General features: G+C 43.2%; 1 protein-coding gene across 5 annotated transcripts in view; it reads left to right on the top strand.

The window, feature by feature from the left end:
- The first annotated feature begins 4,072 nt into the window (after window positions 1-4,072).
- The window catches only part of LOC139390780 (RING finger protein 44-like), a 54,870-nt gene continuing 45,515 nt past the window's right edge, over window positions 4,073-13,427 (top strand). For 2 of the 5 annotated variants that reach the window (XM_071138148.1, XM_071138145.1), the window contains exon 1: window positions 4,075-4,321. The gene's annotated coding sequence lies outside the window, so the exon portion shown is untranslated. Of the gene's footprint in view, window positions 4,322-4,868; window positions 4,920-13,427 lie in introns of all 5 variants that reach the window. The other 3 variants (XM_071138147.1, XM_071138146.1, XM_071138143.1) reach the window with 3 other exon arrangements.

The raw sequence follows: 13,427 nt of genomic DNA, 5'->3' as shown, positions 1-13,427 counted from the left end.
GACTGCCTGGATCAACCCTAATCTACCTGGTTTCCAGACTGCCTGGATCAACCCTAACCCACCTGGTTTCCAGACTGCTTGGATCAACCCTAATCTACCTGGTTTCCAGACTGCTTGGATCAACCCTAACCTCCCTGGTTTCCAGACTGCCTGGATCAACCCTAACCTCCCTGGTTTCCAGACTGCCTGGATCAACCCTAATCTACCTGGTTTCCAGACTGCCTGGATCAACCCTAACCTCCCTGGTTTCCAGACTGCCTGGATCAACCCTAACCCACCTGGTTTCCAGACTGCTTGGATCAACCCTAATCTACCTGGTTTCCAGACTGCCTGGATCAACCCTAATCTACCTGGTTTCCAGACTGCCTGGATCAACCCTAACCCACCTGGTTTCCAGACTGCTTGGATCAACCCTAATCTACCTGGTTTCCAGACTGCTTGGATCAACCCTAACCTCCCTGGTTTCCAGACTGCTTGGATCAACCCTAATCTACCTGGTTTCCAGACTGCCTGGATCAACCCTAACCTCCCTGGTTTCCAGACTGCCTGGATCAACCCTAATCTACCTGGTTTCCAGACTGCCTGGATCAACCCTAACCTCCCTGGTTTCCAGACTGCCTGGATCAACCCTAACCCACCTGGTTTCCAGACTACCTGGATCAACCCTAACCTCCCTGGTTTCCAGACTGCCTGGATCAACCCTAACCCACCTGGTTTCCAGACTACCTGGATCAACCCTAACCTCCCTGGTTTCCAGACTGCCTGGATCAACCCTAACCCACCTGGTTTCCAGACTGCCTGGATCAACCCTAACCCACCTGGTTTCCAGACTGCCTGGATCAACCCTAATCTACCTGGTTTCCAGACTGCCTGGATCAACCCTAACCCACCTGGTTTCCAGACTGCCTGGATCAACCCTAATCTACCTGGTTTCCAGACTGCCTGGATCAACCCTAACCTCCCTGGTTTCCAGACTGCCTGGATCAACCCTAACCCACCTGGTTTCCAGACTGCTTGGATCAACCCTAATCTACCTGGTTTCCAGACTGCCTGGATCAACCCTAACCTCCCTGGTTTCCAGACTGCCTGGATCAACCCTAACCCACCTGGTTTCCAGACTGCTTGGATCAACCCTAATCTACCTGGTTTCCAGACTGCCTGGATCAACCCTAACCCACCTGGTTTCCAGACTGCTTGGATCAACCCTAATCTACCTGGTTTCCAGACTGCCTGGATCAACCCTAACCCACCTGGTTTCCAGACTGCCTGGATCAACCCTACCCTTTCTATAGGGAATTCCACATGAATGATTAAACTTATAAATTAATAAACATAAATAAATGTATGTAGTTTATTATGCTACTACATTTTTATGCTACATTTGTAATATAGTGAATATACAGCACCAGTCAAGAGTTTGGACACACCTACTCATTCAAGGCTTTTTCTTTATTTTCACTATTTTCTACATTGTAGAATAGTGAAGACATCAAAATGATGATCAGTACACTGTGTTAGTATTTACCTAAAGACCAAATACATCTAAACATGTAACCAATCATTTGGGGTTGTAAAAAACGCCTAGCTATTCATTCTATATAGAGCCTACAGTTATAACTATGGAATTTAAGGCTTTATAAAGGCCTAGCTATTCATGTGACCTATAGCCTACAGTTATAACTATGGAATTTAAGGCTTTATAAAGGCCTAGCTATTCATGTGACCTATAGCCTACAGTTATAACTATGTAATTTAAGGCTTTATAAAGGCCTAGCTATTCATGTGACCTATAGCCTACAGTTATAACTATGGCATTTAAGGCTTTATAAAGGCCTAGCTGTGGGGATGTATGTAGTGTAGTACTATAGGGATGTGTGTAGTGTAGTGCTATAGGGATGTGTGTAGTGTAGTTCTATAGGGATGTGTGTAGTGTAGTACTATAGGGATGTGTGTAGTGTAGTACTATAGGTGTGTGTGTAGTGTCGTACTTTTGGGATGTGTGTTGTGTAGTGTAGTTCTATAGGGATGTGTGTAGTGTAGTACTATAGGGATGTGTGTAGTGTAGTGTAGTACTATAGGGATGTGTGTAGTGTAGTTCTATAGGGATGTGTGTAGTGTAGTACTATAGGTATGTGTATAGTGTCGTACTTTTGGGATGTGTGTTGTGTAGTGTAGTTCTATAGGGATGTGTGTAGTGTAGTACTATAGGGATGTGTGTAGTGTAGTGTAGTACTATAGGGATGTGTGTAGTGTAGTTCTATAGGGATGTGTGTAGTGTAGTACTATAGGGATGTGTGTAGTGTAGTTCTATAGGGATGTGTGTAGTGTAGTGCTATAGGGATGTGTGTAGTGTAGTACTATAGGGATGTGTGTAGTGTAGTACTATAGGGATGTGTGTAGTGTAGTACTATAGGGATGTGTGTAGTGTAGTACTATAGGGATGTGTGTAGTGTAGTACTATAGGGATGTGTGTAGTGTAGTACTATAGGGATGTGTGTAGTGTAGTTCTATAGGGATGTGTGTAGTGTAGTACTATAGGGATGTGTGTAGTGTAGTACCATAGGGATGTGTGTAGTGTAGTGTAGTACTATAGGAATGTGTGTAGTGTAGTACTATAGGGATGTGTGTAGTGTAGTGTAGTGTAGTGTAGTGTACTATAGGGATCTGTATAGTGTAGTACTATAGGTATGTGTATAGTGTCGTACTTTTGGGATGTGTGTTGTGTGATGTAGTATTATAGGGATGTGTGTCGTGTAGTGTAGTACTATAGGGGTGTGTGTAGTGTAGTTCTATAGGGATGTGTGTAGTGTAGTACCATAGGGATGTGTGTAGTGTCGTACTTTTGGGATGTGTGTTGTGTAGTGTAGTTCTATAGGGATGTGTGTAGTGTAGTACTATAGGGATGTGTGTAGTGTAGTGTAGTACTATAGGGATGTGTGTAGTGTAGTTCTATAGGGATGTGTGTAGTGTAGTTCTATAGGGATGTGTGTAGTGTAGTACTATAGGGATGTGTGTAGTGTAGTTCTATAGGGATGTGTGTAGTTTAGTTCTATAGGGATGTGTGTAGTGTAGTACTATAGGGATGTGTGTAGTGTAGTACTATAGGGATGTGTGTAGTGTAGTACTATAGGGATGTGTGTAGTGTAGTTCTATAGGGATGTGTGTAGTGTAGTGTAGTACTATAGGGATGTGTGTAGTGTAGTACTATAGGGATGTGTGTAGTGTAGTACTATAGGGATGTGTGTAGTGTAGTACTATAGGGATGTGTGTAGTGTAGTGTAGTACTATAGGGATGTGTGTCGTGTAGTTCTATAGGGATGTGTGTAGTGTAGTTCTATAGGGATGTGTGTAGTGTAGTTATATAGGGATGTGTGTAGTGTAGTACTATAGGGATGTGTGTATTGTAGTACTATAGGGATGTGTGTAGTGTAGTGTTTTACTATAGGGATGTGTGTAGTGTAGTTCTATAGGGATGTGTGTAGTGTAGTGTAGTTCTATAGGGATGTGTGTAGTGTAGTACTATAGGGATGTGTGTAGTGTAGTACTATAGGGATGTGTGTAGTGTAGTACTATAGGGATGTGTGTAGTGTAGTTCTATAGGGATGTGTGTAGTGTAGTACTATAGGGATGTGTGTAGTGTAGTACTATAGGGATGTGTGTAGTGTAGTTCTATAGGGATGTGTGTAGTGTAGTACTATAGGGATGTGTATAGTGTAGTGCTTTTGGGGTGTGTGTTGTGTAGTTTAATACTATAGGGTTGTTCTACCACAGTCTTGGAAGGATACTAATGACCCTCGTGTGCATGATAGTGATGTTGAATTCATACAAACTAAAACAAATGGGAATATAAAGAAAAATCCCTTGGATTTTAGAGGCCAATAACCTACTTATATACAAGTGATCTTGACCGCCGACACATGACATTGGGGATGTTTTTTCCGGTCACACTCATACTGTCATTACGGTAAAGTAGACAGGATGGAGTGCGCTCTCTCAAATGCGCCCAAATGGGGGTAAAACGTTTACTGCCAAACCCAAAACAAGTGTCGGGGTTTTCTACCGGCCATGTACAATCGACTGGAGTATATTGTGATTACAATTTGGCGGCGTCTAGTCAGAAATCCCGTGTAGGATGTTGGTTTCGGGCGTTTTGGAATACAAGGTATAATGTTTGTACCTTTCTTTATAATAGTGGTGAAATCCACGGAATATTCCACATTGGAACAGCTGACGATAATGCCGCACCGAAAATATGAACGAGATATGAAGAATTACAAGGAGAAATATAATTAAATCAAATGCTTGCTAATTGACAAATCAGGTAACGATGTTGGACTATATTTATCAAGTTGTCACTACAGTTTGCATAGGTGTTCTGTTTCTGTTTGCGTGCTAGCTGGCTTTGCAGTTTTTCCAGGGGCCGCGTTGGGCTTCGCTGTTTGTCTTTTCCACTAGACTGCCTTGAGCCCCTCCTTGTTTTGTATCTCGCTAGGGGAGATAGAGAGAGAGAGTCATGTTTACATTCTGCACAGGGTCTATAGCGCAAGGATAGAGACCGTTTCCTATCTCCCAATCTCCCATTTTACGAACAGGTGTTATGTCCATTTAAAGATGATTAGAACATCCCAATAAGAATGCATTGGTCTCCTTCCTCTTTTTATAGTGATATTTCCGTCTGCAACATTGCAGTGTTTTTCTCTGCAGTGAAGCAATCGGACAGCCAGGGCTGACGTGCAGATAAGATGCTCAGACATAATACATGATGTAATGTTTCTAGGCAAAATATGTATGTTGGATCAATAGACTTCTAAAGACACCATTTCTTTCTTTGGTCTAAGGCAATTCGCACTGTCTGTCTCCCGTTACAGGCCCACTTCATTTTATTCCACAGATAACGATCCTGTGCAAGGACTTCTATCGTGAGTACCTTTACATGCATAGTAATAAATCGATAGTGATTATGGCAGTAGGGAGATTATATAATAGTAATGTAAACACCGTACTATGTTTATCTTAATCCGCATAAGAGCAAAATCGAATTAGCATACCCCGATTAAAACACCAGATTTTCTAAATCTTTCGAATTACAAGGACACGTAAACACCCTAAACTGTGATCAAGCGGTGTGTTTTGATCTGCGCATGTGCTAGAACCGAGCAGGTGTTCCCAAACTTTTTCACTTGACCCCCCCCCCCCATCCAGCTCTGGGGAACATCCCGCGCCCCGCTGGGCACACGCCACGTCTATTTCTATGGGCACAAGCACTGTTCATGACACAAACTGTCCACATCCATCTTGTTGGAGGGAATTTAGCAGGTTTAAAGTGTATTTCATGCAATTCGACACATTTTTGTTCATGGGGTGCAAAGAACATTTTTGCAGTTTAAAGCAAAATGAATGGTGGATAAACGATTGGAACTATTTCCCTGTTTGACCGCTAGGTTTTATGGGTATCATGACACCTCCACTATGGGGCTTTCTTTAGTGCGAGTGTCGTGAGTTCGGAAAAACTGAATGTATAGAGCTAGTTTTCCACATACCAACTTAATATGTCCGAACTCAGAATCAAATATGGTTCACAAAATAACATGGTCGCTGTGGTAGAATGTTTATTTTGATTGGTGATTTTCTGCATTTATTAGAGTGCCATCAGGTAGCCTGATCTCAGATGTATCCATGTAAACATCATTATTAGGGAAGTCGCAAAGCATGTAAACGTTTTAATTGAATCATTATATCAATCTGACTTTCTACAAATATATCATTATTGTGTGCATGTAACCATACTCAAGACTTTTAAACACTTTTTACATACCCACAGCCATAACAAGTCGTGTTATAACAAATCAAGGCCCCGTTCCTGACAATTAAGCCCTAATTTGTCCTTCCAGAGTTGCATGTGTTACCTAATTGGCTAAGAGGCCAGAGTCCTCTGTGGGGTCACATATAAGATTACTGTATGCTATCACTTGTGAGGAAACCACAGACTAGGCTACACATGGCCTACAGTGCTATCTGTTGGATAGGATAAACAGAGTTTAGTGTTGTCTCAGACTGGTCTCATGATAGACGTAACATAGTTCATTTAAATCCGGGACTCTCAAATTAGTATGATTTGTTACGTTTTGGTATGATTACATAAAATATAAGGTTACTTTTAAGGCAAACTAAAAGAAGGCTGAATGGGCGGCGTGCGTGTAACGCAAACGTCGAGCAACCCGCAGGTTGCATGTTCGAATCTCATCACGGACAATTATCACGGACAATTTGATCATTTTTAACTAATTAGCAACTACTTACTACTTTTATTTTCTTGCAACTTTGCTTTTACTACTTATGTTAGTTAACTGTTCCCCTAACCTTAACCCTTTTATTTACCCCTTCACTAACCCTAATCTTAACCATAATCTTAACCCCTAACCCCTAGTGCTAGCAAACGTTAGCCACCAAGCTAACGTTAGCCACCAAGCTAACGTTAGCCACCAAGCTAACGTTAGCCACCAAGCTAACGTTAGCCACCTAGCTAACGTTAGCCACCTAGCTAACGTTAGCCACCTAGCTAACGTTAGCCACCTAGCTAACGTTAGCCACCTAGCTAACGTTAGCCACCTAGCTAACGTTAGCCACCTAGCTAACGTTAGCCACCTAGCTAACGTTAGCCACCTAGCTAACGTTAACCACATATTATATGTTTTTGCAAATTCGTTTTCTGTATATAAAAAAATATACTTTTTACTAGGCATAGGCTACATGGGAAGTCATTTTGGTTATGAGTCATAAACCAGCATACTGTCTCAGTTGTGCCGCATGCATGCACAAGTATATGTTGTAGAGAAAAAAAATACATTGTGTATCAATGTTACTGTATGTGACTTCTTGTAGTCAGTGTTACGGGACAAGTACAAATCAAAATCAAATGTTATTTGTCACACGCTTTTATAAACAACAGTTGTTGACTAACAGTGAAATACTTCCTGATGGGTCCTTCCTAAACAGAGAGGAAAAGAGAAATAACACCAGGAATAAATACACAACGAGTCGCGATAACATCGGCTAAATTAACGGGGTACCAGCACCTAGTCGAGGTGCAGGGGTTATGAGGTCATTGGAGGTAGATAAAGTGACTAGGTAACAGGACAGATTAATAAACCGCAACAACAGTATGTGACGAGTCAGAAGAGTGTAGAAAGGATCAATGCAGATAGTCCGGGTAGCTATTGGTTAACTATTTTAACTATTTAGCAATCTTAAGGCTTGGCGGTAGAAGCTGTTTTTAGGTTCCTGTTGTTTCCAGACTTGGTCCATCGGTACAGCTTGGCGTGCGGTAGCAGAGAGAACAGTCTATGACTTGGGTGGCTGGAGTCTTTGACCATTTTTAGGGCCCCTTCTGACAGTTTCTCTACTGTTCATGAAGGGAAATGACAGACTGGTTCCCTAAGGCTGTCTGGTTTAGAGGGAAGGATGTAACTGGCTGAGATCCCATAGAGAGAGTTACTAGTAGAAAGTACATAGAATGACAGAGGGGCAATCTGAAATTCGAACAACAAACCTCTTTTTTTGTTTCGATATACAGTTGAGGGATGAGACTGGATAAATTGAACTACTCTCATATTCCTAGACAGAGCTATAGAGCCAAGCACTGAACATCCATATCACACATTTTAAAGTTAAAAAAAATAAAATAATAATGTATTAATCCTGGATTGCCCCTTTAACAAATGTAGTGAAAGTTGTCATCTGTCAGTAGAATTGTTGTCTGAAGCAGAATGTATGTGTACCCCCCCCCCCCCCCCCCCCCCCCCCCCATATGGTTTAGGTTCCATCTGCCTTGTTGTGACTAGTTTACACGTGAGACTATAAAATATGGGACATGAAACAACAGGCAGAGTCGCCAGCAGTTGGCGGCAATTGGCAGTTGTTTTTATTTATTTTTAAATCTTTGTTTGCCTTCTGTCTGGGCAAAGGTGATAGACTTATAGTGATATTGCTCTAAACTGTCTAAGCTACAGAGTGTTACACCAGATCATGGGATTTAAACAAATATTATTTTGGTATCCATTACTGGGAGTGACAGGATAGGTACTGTTTGGTGTAAAATGTTTGACCAACCTTAGCTTGGCTTCAGCGACACTATCGTCGTCCTCGATTCGTGGAAACAGGAGTCTCATAACATGTACAGGGGGGTCCGTTATAATTTTTTTTTTTTTAAATGCTGTTAAAATATATATTTTTTGCTCCATGAAGTAATCCAACAACGTGTACACCGCCATCTTGTCTATTTCAAGTCTTCTCTCAAGTCTAGATCTATCTGTGATTGATTAGTTATGTGCAGCATCATAGCCTCATGTTAACTAGCAGGCTGTGCTAACATGACTAACCTAGCAGGCTGTGCTAACATGACTAACCTAGCAGGCTGTGCTAACATAAAAAATATATATAATTTAGCCTTTAACTAGCACAGTCAGTTAAGAACTAATTCTTATTTACAATGACGGCCTAGGATCAATAGGGTTAACTGCCTTGTTCAGGGGCAGAACGACAGATGTTTACCTTGTCAACTCGGGGATTCAACCCAGCAACCTTTCGGTTACTGGCCCAACGCTCATGACTAACCTAGCAGGCTGTGCTAACATGACTAACCCTAGCAGGCTGTGCTAACATGACTAACCTAGCAGGCTGTGCTAACATGACTAACCTAGCAGGCTGTGCTAACATGACTAACCCTAGCAGGCTGTGCTAACATGACTAAACCTAGCAGGCTGTGCTAACATGACTAACCCTAGCGGGCTGTGCTAACATGACTAACCTAGCAGGCTGTGCTAACATGACTAACCTTGCAGGCTGTGCTAACATGACTAACCCTAGCAGGCTGTGCTAACATGACTAACCCTAGCAGGCTGTGCTAACATGACTAACCTAGCAGGCTGTGCTAATGTAACAGTATAAATTTAGACCGTCCCCTCGCCCATACCCGGGCGCGAACCAGGGACCTTCTGCACACATCAACAGTCACCCTCGAAGCATCGTTACCCATCGCTCCACAAAAGCCGCGGCCCTTGCAGAGCAAGGGGAACTACTACTTCAAGGTCTCAGAGCAAGTGACGTCACTGATTGAAACGCTATTTAGCGCCCACGCTAACTAAGCTAGCCGTTTCACATCCGTTACACTCACCCCCCTTTTGACCTTCCTCCTTTTTTCGCAGCAACCAGTAATCCGGGTCAACAGCATCAATGTAACAGTATAAGTTTAAACCGTCCCCTCGCCCATACCCGGGCGCAAACCAGGGACCTTCTGCACACATCAACAGTCACCCTCGAAGCATCGTTACCCATCGCTCCACAAAAGCCGCGGCCCTTGCAGAGCAAGGGGAACTACTACTTCAAGGTCTCAGAGCAAGTGACGTCACTGATTGAAACGCTATTTAGCGCCCACGCTAACTAAGCTAGCCGTTTCACATCCGTTACACTCACCCCCCTTTTGACCTTCCTCCTTTTTTCGCAGCAACCAGTAATCCGGGTCAACAGCATCAATGTAACAGTATAAGTTTAAACCGTCCCCTCGCCCATACCCGGGCGCGAACCAGGGACCTTCTGCACACATCAACAGTCACCCTCGAAGCATCGTTACCCATCGCTCCACAAAAGCCGCGGCCCTTGCAGAGCAAGGGGAACTACTACTTCAAGGTCTCAGAGCAAGTGACGTCACTGATTGAAACGCTATTTAGCGCCCACGCTAACTAAGCTAGCCGTTTCACATCCGTTACACTAACATGACTAACCCTAGCAGGCTGTGCTAACATGACTAACCCTAGCAGGCTGTGCTAACATGACTAACCCTAGCAGGCTGTGCCAACATGACTAACCCTAGCAGGCTGTGCTAACATGACTAACCTAGCAGGCTGTGCTAACATGACTAACCTTGCAGGCTGTGCTAACATGACTAACCCTAGCAGGCTGTGCTAACATGACTAACCCTAGCAGGCTGTGCTAACATGACTAACCCTAGCAGGCTGTGCTAACATGACTAACCCTAGCAGGCTGTGCTAACATGACTAACCCTAGCAGGCTGTGCTAACATGACTAACCCTAGCAGGCTGTGCCAACATGACTAACCCTAGCAGGCTGTGCCAACATGACTAACCCTAGCAGGCTGTGCTAACATGACTAACCCTAGCAGGCTGTGCTAACATGACTAACCCTAGCAGGCTGTGCTAACATGACTAACCCTAGCAGGCTGTGCCATATATATATATACACTGAAATAAAAATATAAACACAACATTTAAAGTGTCGAAATGAGCTGAAATAAAAGTTCCAATACATTTTCAAAACGCACAAAAAGTTTATTCCTCTCAAATGTTTGTGCACAAATTTGTTTACATCCCTGTTAGTGAGAATGTCTCCTTTGCTAAAATAATCCATCCACCTGACAGGTGTGGCATATCATGAATCAGATTAAACAGTATGATCATTACACAGGTGCACCTTGTGCTGGGACAAAAGGCCACTAAAATGTGCAGTTTTGTCACACAACGCCACAGATCAAATCAAATTTATTTATATAGCCCTTCGTACATCAGCTAATATCTCAAAGTGCTGTACAGAAACCCAGCCTAAAACCCCAAACAGCAAGCAATGCAGGTGTTGAAGCAAGTTGGCTAGGAAAAACTCCCTAGAAAGGCCAAAACCTAGGAAGAAACCTAGAGAGGAACCAGGCTATGAGGGGTGGCCAGTGCTCTGCTGGCTGTGCCGGGTGGAGATTATAACAGAACATGGCCAAGATGTTCAAATGTTCATAAATGACCAGCATGGTCAAATAATAGGTCTGGGACAGGTAGCATGTCCGGTGAACAGGTCAGGATTCCATAGCCGTAGGCAGAACCTTTGAAACTTCAGCAGCAGCATAGCTAGGTGGACTGGGGACAGCAAGGAGTCGTCATGCCAGGTAGTCCTGAGGCATGGTCCTAGGGCTCAGGTCCTCCGAGAGAAAGAAAGAGAGAATTAAAGAGAGCATACCTAAATTCACACAGGACACCGGATAAGACAGGAGAAGTACTCCAGATATAACAAACTGACCCTAGTCCCCCGACACATAAACTACTGCAGCATAAATACTGGAGGCTGAGACAGGAGGCCCCATCCGATAATACCCCCGGACAGGGCCAAACAGGAAGGATATAACCCCACCCACTTTGCCAAAGCACAGCCCCCACACCACTAGAGGGATATCTTCAACCACCAACTGAGACAAGGCCGAGTATAGCCCACAAAGATCTCCGCCACGGCACAACCCAAGGGGGGGGCGCCAATCCAGACAGAAAGATCACATCAGTGACTCAACCCACTCAAGTGACGCACCCCTCCTAGGGACGGTATGAAAGAGCACCAGTAAGCCAGTGACTCAGCCCCTGTAATGGGGTTAGAGGCAGAGAATCCCAGTGGAAAGAGGGGAACCGGCCAGGCAGAGACAGCAAGGGCGGTTAGTTGCTCCAGAGCCTTTCCGTTCACCTTCACACTCCTGGGCCAGACTACACTCAATCATATGACCCACTGAAGAGATGAGTCTTCAATAAAGACTTAAAGGTTGAGACCGAGTTTGCGTCTCTCACATGGGTAGGCATAAAAATGGAGCTCTATAGGAGAAAGCCCTGCTTCCAGCTGTTTGCTTAGAAATTCTAGGGACAATTAGGAGGTCTGCGTCTTGTGACCGTAGCGTACGTGTAGGTATGTACGGCAGGACCAAATCAGAGAGATAGGTAGGAGCAAGCCCATGTAATGCTTTGTAGGTTAGCAGTAAAACCTTGACATCAGCCCTTGCCTTGACAGGAAGCCAGTGTAGGGAGGCTAGCACTGGAGTAATATGATCAAATCTTTTGGTTCTAGTCAGGATTCTAGCAGCCGTATTTAGCACTAACTGAAGTTTATTTAGTGCTTTATCCGGGTAGCCGGAAAGTAGAGCATTGCAGTAGTCTAACCTAGAAGTAACAAAAGCATGGATACATTTTTCTGCATCATTTTTGGACAGAATGTTTCTGATTTTTCAGATGTTTTGAGCGCGAGTGAAATTGGCATGATGACTGCAGGAATGTCCACCAGAACTTTTGCCAGATAATTTAATTGTAATTTCTCTACCATAAGCCGACCTTCATAATTTTAGAGAACTTGGCAGTATGTCCAACCTGCTTCACAACCGCAGATCATGTGTATGGCGTCATGTGGGCGAGCGGTTTGCTGATGTCAATGTTGTGAACAGAATGCCCCATGGTGGCGGTGGGGTTATGTAATGGGCAGGCAGGCATAAGCTACGGACAACGAACACTTGCATTTCATTGATGGCAATTTGAGTGCACAAAAATACCGTGACTCAATCCCGAGGCCCATTTTTTTTTAAGGTACCTATGATCAACATATGCATATTTGTATTCCCAGTCATGTTAAATCCAAAGATTAGGGTCTCATGAATTTATTTCAATTGACTGATTTCCTCATATGAATTGTAACTCAGTCAAATCAATGAAATTGTTGCCTATTGCGTTTATATTTTTGTTCAGTATATTTTAGATCTGTTTTTTTGGTGGGGGGGGGGGGGGGGGACCAATCACTATACTTTCAAATCACTAAAACCAGATAGAAACGGTGGAGAAGTGAGAATCAACCTACATTTAGTGTTTCTTGTCCGGACAGAGTGGCGCTGTGCTAGAGGCGTCACTACAGACCCGGGTTCGATCCCGTGCTGTATCACAACCAGCCGTGATCGGGAGTCCCATAGGGCGGTGCACAATTGGCCCAGAGTCGTCAGGGTTAGGGGAGGGTTCGGCCGTCATTGTAAATAAGAATTTGGTCTTCACTGACTTGCCTGGTTAAATAAATAACAATAATCACCAAAATGGAAGCTAGACAGTCAGGGAGCATGGTAAATTACCAAAACAATGGATAGAGGACATTCAGTGCAGTCCTCCAGACCTCTAGAAGACCAAATGCGCCACAGGGGCAAAATGAGTTTGACAACGCTGGTTCTAGTCCTTCTTACAAGCTGTGCTTGGTTGAGTTGCTTAATTTAATCTGTTCAGCATCAAAGCTGTATCTGTGTCGGGTCTGTATGGTTTCTTGATTTTATTGTATTTATGATCACGGATTCACATCCTCACAGGATGTATGTAGATATAAATAATAATTGGTTTCAGGCACGTCTGTTGTTTGTGATTTGGTGTTTTTAACACTAGCGCAGGAGAGAGGTGTGGCTTCATCAAAAACAACTACAACCTTTTCTTATTGAATGTTACCAATAGATTTATCGGAAATTAATCATTCTAAACTAAGTAGTTTTATTCTAGTTTATATGTATAAATAAAAAATGTTTCTATATTATATATATATAACATTTGCTATTTTATATATATATTATATATATATAAATATAGAAACAT

The sequence above is a fragment of the Oncorhynchus clarkii genome, chromosome 31 (genome assembly GCF_045791955.1).
Source record: "Oncorhynchus clarkii lewisi isolate Uvic-CL-2024 chromosome 31, UVic_Ocla_1.0, whole genome shotgun sequence".
Classification (NCBI taxonomy): domain Eukaryota; kingdom Metazoa; phylum Chordata; class Actinopteri; order Salmoniformes; family Salmonidae; genus Oncorhynchus; species Oncorhynchus clarkii.
The sequence above is the reverse complement of the archived record's forward strand: the minus strand, read 5'-3'. Positions and strand labels throughout refer to the sequence as shown.